The following is a 15,147-nucleotide window of genomic DNA, read 5'->3' on the forward strand; positions in this document are numbered from 1 at the left end:
GGCAACTATGCGCAACAGCTCGAGCAGGCAATAACGCAATTAAGGACTGATCACTCACGTTATCAAGAGCTGTCAGAGGCATACATTACTTACCTGACCAGGGCTAACACCAGCGAAAGCTTACAAGAAAGAGACTTACAGAGTAACATTGACCTGACACGAGACAGCCGCGTGCGAACCACTATCACGGAGGCTGAGAGTAGGAGAAAGGACCTTCTGCTGGAAAGCGCATCACAGCGCTCAAGTACATCCAGGCATTCATCAAGGTCAGCAAGATCAGCGCAATCTAACGTGTCCAGCGCAAGCGCCAGCGCTACCAAGGCGCGAGCCACCTCAGAGGCCGCACGTGCCAGGGCCGAATATGGTCGGAGAGAGGCAGCCGTAAGGGCAGAAAGAGCATGCATAGAAGAGGAGGAGCAGAACGCCGCCAATGCCGCCGCCGCTGCTACCGCCGCCGCTGCCAATGCCGCCGCTGCTACCGCCGCCGCTGCCAATGCCGCCGCTGCCACCGCCGCCGCTGCCAATGACGCCACCGCTGCCGCCGCCAATGCCACCGCTGCCGCTGCGCGTAGAAAGGCCTAATTGGGCACGGATCTAGAAGCTCTAAGCAAAGAAGAGGATGCCGCTGCCGCCATAGCCCAAGCCAAAGTCTTAGAAGCAGCTGCGAGACAGGACGGTGGGGAGCAACCGTACAGACGGATAGCCTCAGAGGATCCAATCCAACGCACTGAAGACTACGTAAGGAGCCTCTTCAGTGTAAACACCAGCGCGCCATCTCAACACGGAGGGAGTGACTCCACAGACACCGAAGACTTGCTAGATCCACGAGGAGAAGACGCTGCTCCTTCAATGGTACATGCTGCCTGGGATAGCCACAGCCGCAACATTGATCCACACGCCAGCGCGCACAAGGATGTACCACAACAGGCTCGCAATCCAGGTACACCCACACGGGAGAACACAGCCCCTCACACCGTCCAGCAGTCATCACGCGTCCACGCCAAGGAAGAGGCGACCGCACAGACCCTCCCAGCAACTACCTCAGAACGTGACCAACACGCTGATGCCTCAGGCCTGACATACATAGCCAAGTACATAGCCATGTGACCTGGTGAAAACAGGACTCACCAACTTTGACGACCGTCCTGAGAAATTCCGGACGTGGAAGTTCACGTTCAAGGACGCAATCAACAGCCTGGGCTTCTCAGCAAGGGAAGAGCTCAACCTCCTATCCAAATGGCTGGGAAACGAATCCAGGGAGCACGGGAGGAGACTTCGGACGGCAAACGCGAACCACCCAGAAGTAGGTCTTGACCTAGTGTGGGAAGGCTAGAAGAGTGCTACGGTAGCCCCGAAGCAGTCGAGGATTCGCTCTTCAAAAGAGTCGACAGCTTTCCCAAGATCACAGCTAGAGACTACTTGAAGTTACGAGAGCTCGGGGACCTGCTACAAGAGCTGGAGTTTGCAAGAAAAGACCATTCCTTAACAGGTCTCAACGTCCTAGACTCAGCTCATGGAGTGAGACCCATCCTAGAGAAGCTACCCTTCCACTTCCAAGAAAGGTGGATTTCACAAGGCTCCAAATACAAAAGGGAGAAGCAAGTCGCCTTCCCCCCATTCTCATTCTTCTTGAGCTTCATCCGCGAAGCGGCAAGGACAAGGAATGATCCCAGTTTCATCATGGTGCGCAAACCACACACAGTGCAAGCAGCCTGAGGAATGAGAGACCAGTGGCGAGATACGGTAACACTCAAACACCCATCTCGGTCCACAGGACGGATGTGCCTCCAACGACCCAAACTACTCCCGATCAGTTGGTCGCCGGAGACGAGGAACCAAGGGACCCAAACAGGGAATGTCCCATACACAAGAAGCCACACCCACTTAACAAGTGCTTTGGGTTCAGGATGAAGTCCTAGAGGAACGCAAGAGGTTACTTGGAGAATTCAGAGTTTGCTTCAGGTGCTGCGGTTCCACGACTCACCTAGCCAGAGACTGTAAAGAAGAAGTCAAATGTACAGTGTGCAAAAGTGACAAGCACGTAACATCTTTACATCCAGAGGCGCTGACACTCCACCAACTAAACAACCCATCCTCCGTAGCGGAGCATGATGGGGAGGAAGGAGAAGGAGAGCCAACATCCGTCACATCTCAGCGCACCGAGGTTTGCGGAAAAGAAAGCGACAAAATGTCCTGCTCCAAAATATGCCTTGTCGCAGTGCACCCCCAGGGACAACCTGAGAAGGCTTTTCAGATGTATGCAATCTTCGACGACCAAAGCAACAGATAATTGGAGAAGACGGAGTTCTTCAACTTATTCAACTTACAAGACAATGCCTCACCCTACACCCTCAGAACCTGTGCAGGGTCAACTGAGACAACAGGGAGAAGAGCAAGCGGTTACGTGATACGTTCAGTGGATAACAGAGTGAAGATAGCTCTCCCCACACTCATCGAGTGCAACCACATGGCCACAAACAGGGACGAGATTCCCACACCAGACGTGGCATGCCATCACCCGCACTCAGAGGAATAGCCAACTACATCCCGCCGGTAGAACAAGGCGCCAAGATCTTGCTGCTGCTCGGTAGGGACATCTTGAGGGTACATAAAGTCCGTAAACAGCATAACGGACCCCACAACGCACCATACGCCCAAAGACTTGACCTAGGACGGGTGATAGTGGGCAATGCGTGCACTGACAAAGAGCACGGACAAAAGATTGCGCCCTACAGGTGGAGCCACAGTGTCAAAAAGACACGCGTCAAAAAAGAGACAGTCGCAGAGACATTTCACAAAGGGATTTACAATGACTAAAGAGACTGTTTTTCGTCATGTCCAGGAAGGGAACAACCTCCTGAGGGCAGTCAACAAAGAGACAGAAAGGCGTATCGCCAAAATACGTGGAGACGTTCTCTTGCAAGAGGAATGCACCAATGACTTAGGGTGCACAGCGTTCCAGACCACAAAGGACGACGACAAGCAAACACCATTGATGGGAGATGGAGAATTCCCGATGTTAACGGTCAAGGAGCTCGTCAATAATGGACCTGGCAGTTGGGCGAACCCGCTACCGTTCCGTTCACCAAGAAGGTGCTTCCCAAACAATGGAGAACATGCCATCTCTAGGTTCACTTCGCACCTCTGCGACCTACAAAGGGAACCAGGGACCAAAAACAACTTTGTGGCCTTCATCCAGAAGATATTCCTTACCGGCCACGCAAAGCCAGCACCTCTAATAAAGAAAGGTGAAGAATGCTGGTACCTCCAATTATCTGGGATCTACCACCCTCAGGAACCCGATCAAATCCGTGTAGTGTTCAGCTCCAGCGCTCAGCACCAGGGAGTCTCCCCAAACGACGCCCTCTTTACTGGGCTAGATTCGACAACTGATCTTCCAGGAGTGTCGATCCGCTTCCGCAAGGAGCCGAAGGCCATCTCCTTCTGCCAAACGCCAGGTGTTAGAGAGACAGGCTGCCACAGCTGGCATACCTACAAAGGGATGCACTCTGAAGTTAAAACCACAGAGACAAAAGGACTGTTCTTCCATAAGTTTAAAAAGAAACAGTGCCAGAGACTTTCACAGAGAGACATTGTGGTGAACCCAGCTAACCTGGACCGGTTCATCCACCCAACATCCTTTGCTAAAAGACTTTGCCAAGGGATTTCAATGGCCGGTATCGCCTCGTTATGTGGCCATGGACTTTGCATTATTATGTTATGTTTGTTAGCATTGCACATATGTTCCACATATTCAAGTTATATAGTGGTATCTGCAGATACCAGACGGGGAGTGTCATGGAACAAGAACCACATTTCTGTTTCACCCCCCCCCCCTTTCCTTTGCAGCTTCTGCTTGTCACGTTCTCGTTCCAGCTGCATGTATTTTGCTCTGTGCACTCACAGTGCCTGTGTGTTAGACACAGTGTTGCGATCCCTGTCTCTGCATTATGCCAGTGAGATGCTACAGCAACCTCAGCCTTTCTGTCAGAATGGGTTAGTCTGCCTTCTCCCCCTCTGCCTTGCTTACAGATGGTCTGTCCCCAGGCTATCTTGCTACCCAGCATACACTGGCACTTCCTTTTCCACTTCTACACTGGCTGAGTGAGTACCCCTCCTGTAATTTGCTCTACTGGCAAGGACTTATCCTTTTTCACCTGCCCTTACTACAAAGCACCCACAGAGAGACATTATTCCATCACAAACATCTCATCCACAAGTGCCTGTCTTTATTACTGCTTTCCCTAAATAAAGTGAAGACAATATACAGGACTTGTTGTGTTTTGGAAAGAGGGCTGGGTTGAAGCTAGCTGGGTTCATTCATACCTCCAGACATGACCCTGGATCCAGAATATATTCTATTTAGAACAACAAAGATATAAAGAGATAAGTTGGGCAGGCTGATTATCATCTCAGGAAAACTAGGCACAACAGATCTAACTATAGCAAACACATACTGTATGCCCCAAATGAAAACCAGGAAACTTTTTTAAATTAGGCTTTTCATACTGTCATTGAACATACAGTAGGAAAAGACATTTAATAGTTGGAGGAGATTTAAATAATATCTTAGATAACACAAGAGATAAGGTAAGCCCCCCAACAAAGAATGCCACACGAGACCAAAAGGTTCCAGAATGCTGAAAAAAATTCTAACCGATAACGTCTTAATAGACACATGGAGGATGATGAATACTGCATCTAGAAGCTATTCGTTTTACTCAGCCCCTCATGATCAATATACACGAATAGACAATATATTTGCCTCCTTTGAACTGGCTGGTAATACATTAAAAGCTGAGATGCACAATATCACCTAGTCAGACAACGCTCCAGTGATGGTACTCCTGAAAGATATAAAACAGAGATCTCCTAACCATCGATGGAGATTAAACGATCTTTTACTGGGAATAGCTGAGTCTGGGGACTTGATTGGTGAGGCCATACGGGAATATTTTTTCAAAACGATAATGACCAGGTGAAAGAATCTATTTTATGGGCGGCCCATAAAGCAACCATAAAGTAAAGTCATTAGTATAGCATCATATAAAAATAAGAAGAAGAATAAAAGGCTAGTAGAGCTAAATGACAACTAAGAAAAATGAAAAAGTGTTCCAGCAGACCCCGACAGCTGATATTAGATCAAAAATAGACAAATATAGGAGGGAAATGAAAAAATATAATGATAGAAGACACAGATAAGGCAATGAGATTGACTAACCAACTCTTTTATGAGAAAGGGAACCAAGCTGACAGGTATCTAGCAGCGTAACTACAATGTCTGGCTTAAATATATTCAGTTTAAAAGTTGATCTGGACAAGACGACTCAACCCACTAGAAATTAACAGCAAATTTGTAAAATATTATAGCAATCTGAAAAACTAGGGACACATAGATCTGAACCAAAGAGAAAAAATAGACAAATATCTAGAAACCTGTAAATTGCCCAAGATAAATGATCAAAATGCCATTTTATTGGGCGCACAGATAACAGCAGAAGAGGTTTCGTAATCTATCAGATGGGTTTTCAAATTTATACTATAAAAGGTTTGAAGCCATCCTAAATCCATACTTAGTTAGACTATTTAATGCAATTCTAAAAGGAGAAGAGATTCCAAGAGAAATGCTCGCGGCAGCGATAATTGTAATACACAAAGAAGGAAAGGATGATGCGCTACAGTATGTCCAAGTTATCTGTCTGTGCAATATCAAGCACAGGAAGTGTGATTCATACCCCTCAAAAGACAGATTCCTCAATGGTCATTTCTCTACAAAGGTGGAATAAAACCACTGTCAATCAGTGCCTCTTAAAATACAAATAAGAGGCCAGCATTGTGTATAGAGAACACAGTATATCAATAGAGACAAATGATCTCTTTCTGTTACCATTAAGCTTTTATTAGTGCCTAATGCTTTGTATGTGCAACAGGCTTAGACTGGCTGTTTTACACCTTTGCTAGTTCTGCCACTTTATTGATCAAAGTGTAGAGTATAGGAATGTATCATCATTCTTAAGGATACTCTTCTGCAACCATTGTCTACTATATTTGAAGAGACATACAGACGTGTGTTTACTTAAGAATAGCTGTGTGATATACTTTCTGTATTACCAAGCCGCAGATAGGTTCATGAATTATCAGCACCTATCTGCATTAGGCATCTATAGGTAAAAGTAATAAGTATATCAAGGTCTCTTTGGTTTACCAGTGAGTGGAGTTTTAGGCATTACCACGAATGGCATTTAGCCTGTTAAGTTGGGATCGAGGATTTCATGTACATTCACAATTACTAGTGTTTGCTATTAGCCGTGTTACATCTTACTATCACCCTCACATTTTAATAGTTTTGAAGTTTGAGTTTAATAAGTATTTGATGTATTAAAATTATTTTACTTTATTTGTATGTGATCTCACCAATATCCTGTACATCCAGATATTGGTGCCCTTCAATTCTGTACCTATTAATAACCAATCCCATTATTGTTAGTCCTAAGGAATACTGGTTAACTGTAAAAAATGATACCTTAGCTGGGACGCATATTATTAGCAAATCAGTTGCAATTGGGGTATTTTAGTAGTGCCCCCATTCAAAAGATATCTCTCTCTTCCCCATTCCCCATTTCCCAAGAGTTGTGTCCAGTTACCAAGCTTCCTAGTAAGCTTATATATCCTGGGTGAGCACCCTACAGGTAGAGTAAACTTTCCCTATTCATTTGTTCAAGTTATAGGCCCATATCGCTGATTAACACGGACATAAAGCTATTTGCAAAAATATTAGCAACACGTTTAAATAAAGTCCTGAATACACTTCAGGTGGGATTTACCCCGGAACGTCAGGCCTCAGATAATATCCACAGGATTATAAATATAATCCATAATAGCAATCCAATCCAAAATCCAACTGATACTAGGGCTGGACGCCGAGAAAACATTTGACAGGTAGAGTGGCCATTTATGTTTCAGATACTAAATAAAATGGGTATACATGAAAGTTTTATTAGAGGAATTCAGGTTTGTATTCAAACCCAAAAGCTACATTGCGAACCTCAGGCTGTACCTCAACACCATTTCAAATTACAAATGACACCCGCCAGAGATGCCCTCTATCTCCCTTGTTTTTTGTTTAATGTATAGAAGCCCTAGCCTCCAAAATAAGACAAAAACCTGCAATAAAAGGAGTATCAATAGGCGACAGAGAATATAAGATGTCTCTGTTCGCAGACGATGTCATGCTCTCGCTCACTAACCCGAAAACATTGGTGCAGTGCCTACAGTATTTGACACAATTGAAGAGTTTTGCGAGCTCTCAAATTTCCAAATAAACCATGCTAAATCGGAAGCCTTAAGTCTGCACATCCCAATAGCAGATGAGCTAGAAATGAAAAAAAGATTTCCTATTAAATGGAAACTAGATAAGATAAAATACCTGGGGGTGTTCATCACTAAGACCTATGAGGAACTATATGGGGCAAATTACCCAAACTTATTATAGGACTGAAAAAATATCTAAGGACATGGAGTGTATCAAATATCATGGTCGGGGAGAATAACCTCAGTAAAAATGAACTTCTTGCCCAGGATGTTGTATTTGTTCCAGGTTTTACCAGTCACAGTCTCACAAAAAGATATCTATTGTACAGTATCTGCCATCACAGACTCAATTGGTAATGAATTCCACATTTTAACTGCCCTTGGGACATATTGGGATAGATTGAGGGGAGCTATTACTCATTTGAGGGACCTTTGCAGAACATGAAAAGTGGGTCAGCTACTGTAGGTAGCTGTGTCTTAACCCTTGTCCCATATGCAAATTGTGTGCTCACAGGTGTGCCGTACAGTACGTCACAGTTACTTCTAGGCAACATGCTTTGGTGACAGGATAGATGGTAGTACCATTTACTGTGATGTAGAAATAGCATAAAAGGCCAGATTTAGGGAGAAATATGAGAACCTCAATTTTAAGACATGTTAAGTTTAAGATGGCAGAGTGCCATCGACTTGGATATAGCCAGGAGGCAACCAGAGATTTGGGATTGGATTGCATGGGATTGGTGGATATATATATCTGCATATAATCTTTATAGTTACATAGTAGATGAGGTTGAAAAAAGGCATACTGTACGTCCATCAAGTTCAACCTAGCCAAATTTAGACAACAGATACTGTATCCTATATCAATAGTTACTTATTGATCCAGAGGAAGGCAAAATAAAAAAACCAGTGTCATATCATGCAATGAAATCTCATCAGGGGAAAAATAAATTCCTTCCTGACTCCAAGAATTGGCAATCGGATTATTCCTTGGATCAACATTCTTCCCATGTTTACTTATTTGGTATATGCCTGTATACCTTTACTTTCTAAAAAGATGTCCAACCTTTTTTGAACAAATCTATTGTATCTGCCATCACAGTCTCCATGGGTAATGAATTCCACATTTTAACTGGCCTTACTGTAATGAACCCTTTACTTTGTGGCTGGTGAAATCTCCTTTCCTCCAAACCTTAAGGGATGCCACGAGTCCTTTGTACTTCCCTTGAGATGAATAGTTTTTTGAAAGGTCCCTGTACTGTCCCCAAATATATTTGTATTTAGTTATCATATTCCCTCTTAGACACCTCTTTTCTAATGTAAATAAATCTAATTTAGCTAGCCTCTCCACATAAAATAGATTGTCCATCACCTTTACTAATTTGGTGGCTCTTCTCTGCACTCTCTCCAGTTCCATAATGTCTTTTCTAAGGAATGGTGCCCAAAATTGTACTGCATATTCAAGGTGTGGTTTTACTAATGCTTTGTAAAGGGGCATAATTATGTTTACTTCCCTTCCATCCATTGCCCGTTTAATGCAAGAGAAGATCTTGTTTGCCTTTTCAGCTACTGCATGACTTTGGGCACTATTGCTAAAACTGTTATCTACAAGCACTAAGCACAGTCTTAATCCAGTTGATCCCGGTCACAAGAATATAGGTACTAGAGGTGGTATGTTTAGGGTTATTGTCCTGGAAGAACCGGTGACCACCAGAATGGAAATCATGCCTAATGTATTTAACAATACGGGTGACAATTTGCTCTTGGAAGTATACTTTATCCATGATTACTGGATCAAGAGAAAAAAAATGATTAAAATACTTTACATTATGGTACAGAATACACTACTACAGTGCATAATGCTACAGCATGTGACTTTGTGTATTTTTGTGTATTTCTGTACATTACCTTCAAATATAACTATGCACATCTAGAGATAGCCCCCTACACATGCATCTTCAGTTGGTGCTTGGGCCGCGGCTTCAGGGATAGGTGGTTTTATTTTTGTGGAATGCATAAGTGGCAAATCTCTCAAGAGCTACAGTTGTCTCATCAAAAAAGATAACAGCCTGAAAATTCTCTCCATGTTCGATCCATTCCCGTGCTTGGTCCACTCTTTTTATCTTATTCTTGGCCTCCCTTATCATAGGATACGCTCTGTAATGACAGGGAAGAATTTTACAGGGACAATAAAACTACAATTTGACCTACTGTACAACACTTTACCTGTACTGTCCTATACCTCACTGCACTATGGTACAGTAATCATAAACCCTGTTCTGTCATGCTAGGAGCTACTGTACAGTGCACCACATTGGGAACAGCTCCGTACAGTGCTGTAACAAGCAGCGTTACACTTCCAAGAACAATACTATTGCATTATACTAAACTTTATTACAGTACACTTACTTGGCACGTCAATATGTCCATCCCAATTGGCATCTCATCAGCCTGATACTGCTCTCAGATGCTGTGATATTGTAACTCTTCTCTAGAACCATCTTGACTGTTGCTGTACAGCGCTTATCATTAGCCTCGCTGATTTTGTCAACCAAATGCTTTGCTGTCCTACAGTTTAAAGGAAAAGAGAACAATTTGTTGGGCCCAAAAATAATTCCAAACGAATAAATGAAAAATACATGATTCATTTGCAATAAAATAAGCTTTTAGAGTAATAATAGCAGCAAAAGAAAAAAAGACATTTGATATTTTTTTGTAAAATTAGTTCAGTAATTTTTTTGCTCTAAAAGAATTGTAAAGAAAACAAGTTAAAAACAAAATGCATTTTGATATGCAAGAAGCTTTTAGAGTAATAAAGTAACTTCAGCAGGAAAATAAAAATACTTACTCTGTTGTGACTGGGAGACTCGCTTTACATTTTGTCTGTCAATGGGCATGATAGCAGACAGTGCTTTGTGCTAAATTGGGGCACGAAGTATGTGTAGCCCCCTTTCCCCATGTCTAAGGGAAATACATGTGCTGATGATTAACTGTGTGGCTTAAAGGAGGCATAGGGCTCTGCCGCTGGGAGCCTGGGGTGGGCCCGGTCCTCTGTTTACAGTGCCTCCACCTTGGAGGGATCCAAGCGAAGCAGGATAACCCCTCACAGGAACCAATATAGCCAGTAAATACACACACAGGGTGGAAATAGTCGAGCGCAGAATCAGGGTCGGGAATAAAATCAATTCTGTACCAAGGGCAGTTGGTAAGGTCAGCCAGAAACTGTTGTGGGTTAAAGTTTCTAAATGTTCCAGTGAGGAGAACTTTAGAGCTTGATTGGGGTGGTTTAGTTTTCCTTACACAGTAAACTATTGCATGGTCACTGAAAATGTCAGTAAGGATGCTAGCGGATTGGATTCTGCTGGGATTTGAGGAGAGAATCCAGTCTAGCAAGGAATGGTTGTGAGATTTCAGGTATGTCCGTGCGAGTTGGGAAATGAGTTGCGTTAGCTTAAGTGACTTGAGTTGTATCTGGATTTTGTGGTTTTTAGGGTCGAGCCAATTGAAGTTGAAATCCTCAAGGACTAGAAGATCACACTTCTCATTCAGAGAAGAAATGGAGCCAAGAAACTGGATGATATCAGTCAGGGACTAAAGAGGGGCGGTAGATGCCAGCAACCAGGGCTTAGCAAAGGGGAGGCAGATTTTGCCAACTAGGATTTCAAATGAGGGTTGGCTTGGGGGGCAATTTAACAGTGTAAATTGTAAGGTGTCTGTAATATAAATTAACACCCCTCCACCTCTCTTTGACCTATCTCTCTTAGAAATGGAGTATCCATGAATGGCAATATTTGCATCAGGGGTTTTAGGGGTTAGCCATGTTTCTGTGAGAACGATGGCTTTGGGTTTATGCATAAGGCTCATGCCCTTAGTTCATCCAGTTTGGGCAGCAGGCTCCGGATATTTATGTGGGCGATAGATAGACCTTTTTGGTATTTGAAGGGGGTATTCTCAGGGGTATGGAACAGAGTTGAAAAAGGAGTAATAGTATGAGTAGAAATTTGAGTAGTTGTTTGCAAGTTGTAAATTTGTGATGTTTGCCATTAGAGTGAACGGTGGTTGGAGTGCTGGTTTTCAATGTTCTCCACCAACATTCAGTAGATAGTGCAAGGCTTTTGAGTAATCCAGGGTGTATGGTGATGTTGGGTGTGGGCCAGGAGAGAGGAATTTGTAGTGGATAGAGAGTAACATTTCCATGAGGCCACAAGAAAGAACAAAGTACATACCAGGATCATTATCAAAGAGGTAGGTAATGTTGCATTAAAGCTGTTGTGAGCCAAGTGAGTGTTTGCAGACTAAACAGCAGGTGTGTGCCTTTTCCTTGTCAAAATGTTTTGCTGCATTGCAATGCTAGGGCCTAATCAGGGTTTGCAGAGGGTTGAGGGGGAGGGGGGTGAGGGTTGAGTGTTGAGGGGGGGAAGGCAGTTGTGTGCAGTCAGTGGGGAAAGGCTGCAGTAAAATAAGGTGTAAAGGGGGGTTAAGTGTGCAGGCTAATAAGCATGGGATCATAGTGTGATCAGAGTAGTTCACCGCTTGTTAACTTGTGTAGAAGAGATACCGTAGATCCAGTCCCCAGTCCACCTATAGTAATACTATAGTGTAACTATATATTCTCACTTAAAAATTACCACTTTAAAATGTATCACTCTTAAAATGAACACACCCATTCCCAGTAAGCTCAAACTCCAAAACCCACCACATCATATACTGATATGTGTGTGTGTGTGTGTGTGTGTGTGTGTGTGTGTGTGTGTGTGTGTGTGTGTGTGTGTGTGTGTGTGTGTGTGTGTGTGTGTGTGTGTGTGTGTGTGTGTGTGTGTGTCAAAAGGAGTGCTGCTGAGCTTGGCAAAGTATACAACAAAAGATAGGGGTGCCCAATGCTACATCCAATTGACAAAACATATATGGTAATAAGTATAAAGTACAAATACTTAAATATAAAATATTCTTGGTTGTTGTATACATTTTTAACTTGGGAGGTTCATTCATTTTGCTGTATGGACAAGACCCACTGAGGTTGTTTCCCCTCTTACAGAGGTAAAAGGAAAGGTTCACAGTTTTGTGTTAGGACCTGCAAATTTGGTTATACCTTGACGTTGGTATGCAGGCTCATGACGCTTTGGCCAAAGGGTTTAACTAAATAACCAAGAAAATTTTATTATTCAAGTATTTGTACTTTATACTTATTTCCATATATGTTTTGTCAATTGAATGTAGCATTGGGCACCCCTGCCTTTTGTTGCATACATTTGACACGCTCAGTAGAACTCCTTTTGATATATATATTGTGACAGAAACCAGGGGATGGTAATAAATTCCATATATAGGGCTCCCAGGATACTGAACAGTTTCTATCCTGTTTAAGCTGGAAAGTGCAGTCTCATAATACATGCACTCCATCCCACAGTTTGGCAAGTGCTGGAACTAAGGGATGAGGGATCCAGACCAGAGTTTGTCTGCTGCCTGATTTCTGTCACCTATCCTGCTAGTTAGAAATCAGGTATTTAAGACTGATTTCCTGGTTCCTCTTCCCTCTCCCCAAGAGCCTGGAGGCAGGAAGGCTGCTGGAAGCAGAGGGGGAAAAGCCTCTCCCCAAACAGATTAAATCATTCTACTCCTTTTTTCTTAAACTGCAAAGTTCCTTATTTTTGTTGTTGGAAGTGGAAAAGCCACTCCAACCCTGAGTCAGGGAAACCTTAGTTAAGTTATTGCTCAGGTGAGCAGGTTGTTGTTTTGCTTGTGTTTCTTTTGTATGCACTGTGGCAGTCTCAGTGCCTGGGACTGAATAAACCAGGCAGTAGCCTGTTTAAAGGAACAGCACGTTACGCCTCATCATTTAACCTACCCTAAAAGACCGTGTTCTAACAGTCCCGGACAGACGGCGGAGCCCCGGAGTAAGCCTTTTGTCACAATATATATACAAAAACTGAAGTTGGGTGCACACAAGAAAGGAACTATACTCATACAAATAGTAATAAATACTTATCAGAAATCCAGGTGCTGAGTTTCTGTGTCTGCTTGATGTATATCGTGGATTAAAAAACTTTTCATTTTGAGTGTGCTGCGGATTTCTATCTTTTTTGTATATATATATATATATATATATATATATATATATATATATATATATATATATATATATATATATATATATATATATATATATATATATATATATATATATATATATATATTGTGACAGAGTCACTAACTCAGTAGGCTGGAATAGTGAATGGAGAGATGCTGCAGCCAGATCACAGAGTGTTAATCTCCTCAGACAGAAAGAAGCACACCTGCAGCCTAATTAAACAGGGGCTGAACTATCAGTGAAACAAGTGCTATAAAAAGCAGGAAGTTGCTCACACAAGGTGAGCTTGTTTTTCCACAGGAAGGTGGAGAGAACTCTCCCGGCTTGGAAGCCGTAGCAGCTGCTGCTGCTCTGGTCCCCAGTCCTGTGAGGAGCTTTGCTGCTGGGACCAGCTGGGACCCCAACCCAGGATAAAGATAAACATTGCTGCGAGGCTGGACACAGCCTGCTCCCCGGAACCGTGTTCCTGTTTGCTGTTTGGAGCTGAAACAGATAAGACTTTATTCTTATTATGCTTATTGGATATCGTTTGTGTAGCATGTTTTGGGCATGACCAGATTAGCTGGCTGTCCTGTTAGTAAGGGCTCAAGAAGTGAGTTAGTGTCCCTAATGGGACTAGGCTTTAATTTGCAAGAAAGTAGTTTCTTAAAGGGACAGTGCACCCGTACTTATTTTGGTTGTGGCTAATAAACAACTAGTGTTTAAAGTTTCCCATCGTGTCAAGCGTCTTACTGACCCCGCCGCGAGGCCGTCCTGCCACAGGTGGTGTCAGAAGTGGGATGCTACGCCTCTGGGGGTTAGTAGATGAAGATGTGTTGAGACACTGAACTCAAGCGAAAAAAATAAATGATTTTTTGCTGAAGCATAGAAGTTACAGCTAGCAAGCGCTGAGTGTAAATTTTGCCCCGTCGGGTATGAAAGGATTGCTGTGTAAAGCTAATGCCTTTTGCTGAAGTGAGTGAATTTGCAGCTAGCAAGTGCTGTGAGCAAAGTTTGCCCTGTCTGGTAAAAAAGAAAGTGAAAATGAATTTTGGCAAAGATGTTGCCCTAAGAAGAACCCAGAAGGTTCAAAGATTGTAAAGCCCATACAAGTTACGTGTGTTGTGCAAAGTCTGCCTCGTCGGATGTGAAGAAAAAAAAAAAACCGGGGTTTTAAAATGGCCGCCGTCATGTGTCAGTTTTGCAATGTACATAACCATACAAAACAGTGTCCCTTCAGGCCATACGATGATGATGATGATGATGATGATGATGATGATGATGATGATGATGATGATGATGATGATGACGACTCGTATGTGGCCCCTGGAGGAGAGCCGTACCCACAGATGAATTTAGTATGCTGGGCCTGTCATAAAGTAGGTCACATGGAAGATGTGTGCCCCAAAATTTTCAAAGACAAACAGCTGCAAAAGCAAGCAACGCCCTATGAGTGCAAGCAAGATGTGGAAGCTGATACCAGTGAGCGTGTGCCCAGTACCACTGATATCTCTGGAGCTAATAAAGCAAAAAGAAAGAAGAAAAAGAAAACTGTTCCTCAAATCACAGGGGAAGTGATCAAGCCACTTGAACCTGCGCTGTCAGGACATGCGTCAGTAAGGTGCCGAGATGTGCTGCAGACCGGAGTGACCGGCAGAATTGTCACAGGAACGGTGGCAAAGGAAAAGGAGGAGCAAAGGGAAGCTGAATCCTTGATCCAGGGAAAAGAGGCCTTAATTTCTGCACTCCAAACTGCCCGGCGTGATTAT

This window comes from Ascaphus truei, chromosome 3 (genome assembly GCF_040206685.1).
Source record: "Ascaphus truei isolate aAscTru1 chromosome 3, aAscTru1.hap1, whole genome shotgun sequence".
NCBI lineage: Eukaryota > Metazoa > Chordata > Amphibia > Anura > Ascaphidae > Ascaphus > Ascaphus truei.